Raw genomic sequence first — 4,710 nt, 5'->3', positions numbered from 1 at the left:
CCTTGGTTGACCTCACAGATTGCAAGGACCTTGTCAGCTTACAATCCCTTATTTTTAAATTTTTTGACGCCTACAGCAGCTGGTCTTCCTATGTGGTCTCCCATCCAAGTTCTAACCAGGCCCGACCCTGCTTAGCTTCCGAGATCAGACGGGATCGGGCGTGTTCAGGGTGGCATGGCTGTAGCTGACTTCAGTAAATTTAATGTTGGTGCGACATTCCTGTCTAACCCGTGCGCTCCCGGGGTTCGTGAGTTGAGCCCTCAGTGCCTTTAGGTCCCCGCCCCGGCAGCCCGAGATCTGGCTGTGTGTTGAGTTGTCGAGAGTCTTTAGCCTCCTCTACTCTTGAGCGTTCCCCCAGTCTGTCGTTGACTTTCATCACATTGACATTTTAGGAGAACATAGCCCTTCCCCCCTTTTAAAAATAGAACATTTCTTCTGTGTTTGATGTTTCTTCATGATTAAAGTCAGGTTTGCACCTCGGGCCAAAACCTTGCACAGGTGCTGTGTCCTTATGACAGCTCGTCCACGGGCCTGTGGGGTGGATCTGGGGTCCTGACCAGCGCGTGAGCCCACCGCGCTTCCCAGGGAACTTTCCAAAGTTCCTGGACCCACGTCACTGGTGCTCACAGCGCCCTGCTGTCTGGCCCAGGGGCTGAGGGGGTGCAGCTGGGTGCATTTGATGAGGAGGGCAATGCCAGGTGACCCCGAGAATGCCGTCATCAGACCCAGTACAGCGAATGCCCACAGCCCACCACACATCCCCCCACAGACCATTTCAGTGTCGTTCCCAAGCAGGTATATTGCGATGATAACTTTAAAAACAAGTGTAAGCACATCGTTTAAAGACGACTGGGTCTCACAGTTGCTTCACACGGTTGCTCTGGCGCCGAGACCTGAGGGCCGCCTCCCTCGTGGGTCTTCATAGAAAAGACGTGACGGCAGGCGGAGCACAAACGTCCCGGACCCCATCCCCGAGGCGCAGGCAGGGGTATCGCAGCCTGTGCATCAGGACGTGCCAAGGTGCTTTCGACGTGAACAAATCTTAGAGAACCGGTGATGTTTAAAATGTCAGTGAAGCACATAGAGACATCCGGGTTTCAGAAAAGGAACCTCCTCGTGGGCCGTCCGGGACGAGGGGCTTCAGGCCACACCCCGAGGACTGGCTGGGTGGGCTCCTGTGGACGCTGTGCTGTGGCTGCCAGTCAAGGAGAGGCATGTGTCTACCAGAAGTGGTGGCTTGTCAGCAGTAACTAGTGCAGCGGGGTCTGTGTCCAGTAGACCCACTTCTTTCTCCCCCCACTTCCATTTGTTTTTAAAATCAGCAAATATTTAGTGTATTTCAGGTTTATGTTATAAAATCCCATCCTATCTTGCATGTACGAAAATCCTTATATTTCCATTTTCTGTTGGTCGAGTGATATGTCCAGCTTATTTAAAACTGGTAGCATCTTACTAAGGGGCAGCTTAAAAGGGAGCAGGCACAACACATCTCACGTTTCGTCCCATCTGCAGTTAGCATCACTTGCCAGGAGGCTAGTGCTGCTGTCACACCCTGTCACCATGCTTTCGAGGTTTGCGGTTCGGAATCTAAGCCTTTGAAGCCAGGGGAGAGACGGGCTTCGTTTACCTAAGCACAAAGCCAGTGACTTAGGAACAGGCAGTAAAAGCTGCCGATAATTGTTTATTGTTCCTCATATTTTTTCTGCAAGATGCTAAGTAGATATGGGATCACCATAAAAGTATGAAAGAATATTATAGTTGACTAAGCCTGGCTAAAGTTGATGTATGATATCAGATTTATAATGTAGGAAGAAGTTAGGATGTCTCATGACTGAACTGATAGGATTAGGATTTGGAAAGACAAGAAGGGAATAAATTCTATTCTAGGTCCAAACAGAATACCATCAATTTCAAGATAAACAGGCACGAACAGACCAGGCTCTTTCCTGGCATGGCCTTGATCTCCCTCTCCCTGGGAGTGCTGTCGACTTTAAGTGTTCCCGTTTATTGCACTCTGAAAAAAGGGTTTGGCTAGGGCCGGTTCGCAAACTGATGTATCTATAAAGTTTAGTCCCTTTGATACCGCTTTTAAAATCTGGCTGTTAAAAACCTGGCCTTCTGCAACCTCCTTCACTGTTGAAAATTTAGAATGGCTCAGTAAATAGCTCCCTTCTCTCCTGCTGAGTTGTAAACCAATTGAAAAATAGGATAAAAGAATAAAGGGAAAAGTAGCTGAAAATACCCCAGGTGAGCCTGACAAAGCTTGTGTGCTCGCGTTCACACACAGTTCTCTAATCTGCCTTTTTCCTTAATACTGAAGCCATTAACTATTATTCCCCAATGCCTCACTTTTCGTGGTGGTAGAAGTTTTCCATTACATGGAGAAGCACATGGAGAGTTCACTTAGTGTCAGGCCCCTACTGTTGGGCGTTTAGGTGGTTTCCAGGTTTACACTTTTATAAATTAGAAATATCGTGGCAGACGCCCTTGGGGACGAGCCTGTGTTAACATCTTTCAAAGTTGATTTTCTAGGTTGACATCCCTGCTGAGGTCCTCTGGGGAGGTTTATGCCAATCTCATTCCACCGAGAGTTCGTGCCCGTCTTGGGGATGCTCATTAAAATTTTTGTATTTTGCAAATTTGATCAGTGAGAAATAGTATCTCAGGATTTAAATGTATATTACATTGATTACACATGAATTCAAGCCTTTTTAACATGCTTTTTTCATTCGTTTAACAAAAATTTGTTGAAGGCTTGCTACATGCCAGGCCCCGTCCTTGGCATTTGGGGTACATCAGGCAGCAGAGGCCCCTGCTGTCGTGGAGGGCACGTTCCAGGAGGGGAGCCAGCTGATAAACAGTAAACATCAACATAGTACATAGGTAAATTATGTAGAGTTTGAAAATGACAAGTATTTTCAGACACAAAAAGAAAGCAAAGCAGGGAAGAGGGATGGGAGTTGGGGGGCTGAGTGTGTGCGGGCGGGAGGTGAGCTTCGGCGATAACGGGTGTTGGAGTGAACACTCGGGAGAGGCGAGCGAGCGAATTAGACATTCTCTGGGGCTCTTCCAGGACTCCAGGCCAAAGGAGCAGCCACTGCAAAGGGCCAAACGTGGGCGTGAACCGTATGTTTGAGGAGTGACGCTTGGGGCTGGTGTGAGCAGAGCGAGTGAGGTGGGGAGCGAGGGCACAGCAGGCCGTGGGGGGCCGAGGCCATGGCGAGGCGGGGGACCTTTCCTCCCAGTCAGCCTGGGAGCGGGGCAGCGGAATGGCCTGGTCTGGCCTGCTGTGCGTGAGGGGATCACCTGGCCGCTGCTCTAGGACAGCTTATGGCAGGGTCAGGGTCACCTCGGAGATGGGGACGGTGGTGGGGTCAGTGTCTTGCGGTCGTGCGAGGAGGCCCGGCTGGTCTGGAGGTCACAGGGCCGTGGGAGACGTGGTCACCCGGTGTGGTGGGAGGTGGAGCCAACAGTGTTTCCTGCTGGACTGGAGCTGGGGAGAGACAGGGACAGAGATGGGAGTCAAGGACGACTCCGAGCGTTTGGCCTAAGCCCCTGGAAAGATGGCGCTGCCACCAGCTGAGACAGAAGGCTCGGGCGGAGCAGGCTTAGGGGACAGTCAGGAATTCAGCTTTGGACGTGGCATTTAGACATGGGTCATTCTCAGATCATCTTTTGTAAATATCTTCCTGTTGGTTGCTGGCTTTTTTATGTTTCTTGATTTTAGTAAAGTTTACATGATTGTGTAGCCAAATCTGTTAGTTTTTCCCTTTACCCATTCTGCCTTTTCACAATGTTATTAAAACAGTTTTTACCACTGAAGGAGCCGAAACACTCACCTTACTTTTCTCCTGTCGTTTGGTTAGTTAGTTTTTAATTGTTCTAACTAGACCTTTAAATCTTTAATCCATACGGAATTTATTTTGATAGATGATGTTAGGGAGAAATCTACTCCTCCCTCCCCCGCCAAGAACAGATAACCGTTTGAGCCACAACTATTTACTTCTTTCTTCACTAATTTGAATGGCCACCTTTATCATAATTCCTTAGCCTCACCTCCGCATCGATATTCAAGATCAACATCTTCCCGTGTATTATTTTGGAACATCTCTACGCGTACGCCTGCGTGTGTGTACACACAACACGCGCACGTGCATGCCGCCCACACGTGCATGCCACCCACACGTACTTACTTGGGATCGTATGAGTCACTACTCTTCTGGAACCTGCTATTTTACTTTTGATATATCTTGGCAGTCTTTCCTCATTCTTTTGAATGCTTGTACGTTATTCCATCGTAAGGGCGAACCATAGCTGGTCAGCAGTCTGATGATGAGCATTGAGATTTTTTTGTTTGCTGTAACAAAAAATGTTACAATGAGCATTCTTGTACATACGCTAGCCCTTTGAATATCAATATCGGTGAGATACTAAGAGTGGAATTGCTAGGCTGTGGGCATTAAAGTTTTGATATATATTATCAAATCATTTCTCCTAAGATTTCAACAGTGCCTGCCTCCCAACCCCAGTAGTGTATCAGCGTGTCTGTTTCTCCACACATTTCCCAGCACTAGACAAGACTGTACTTTGAAATCTCTGCCGGTTTGGTAAGCAGAACTTAGTATTCTGAATGTTTCGATCTATATTGCTTGAATTATGTAGGAGGCTGAATATATCTACATGTGTTTATTGGCCATTTAATTTTGCGTT

The 4,710-nt window shown here is 48.0% G+C and overlaps 1 protein-coding gene and 1 pseudogene across 8 annotated transcripts in view; one reads left to right on the top strand and one right to left on the bottom strand.

Annotated features, from left to right (window-relative positions):
* ARMC9 (armadillo repeat containing 9) overlaps positions 1-4,710 on the top strand; it is a 122,408-nt gene that overhangs the window by 32,572 nt on the left and 85,126 nt on the right. The window lies entirely within an intron of this gene.
* On the bottom strand, positions 68-186 carry LOC112475470 (annotated as a pseudogene).

This window comes from Pteropus alecto, unplaced genomic scaffold, assembly GCF_000325575.1.
Source record: "Pteropus alecto unplaced genomic scaffold, ASM32557v1 scaffold110, whole genome shotgun sequence".
NCBI lineage: Eukaryota > Metazoa > Chordata > Mammalia > Chiroptera > Pteropodidae > Pteropus > Pteropus alecto.
The sequence above is the reverse complement of the archived record's forward strand: the minus strand, read 5'-3'. Positions and strand labels throughout refer to the sequence as shown.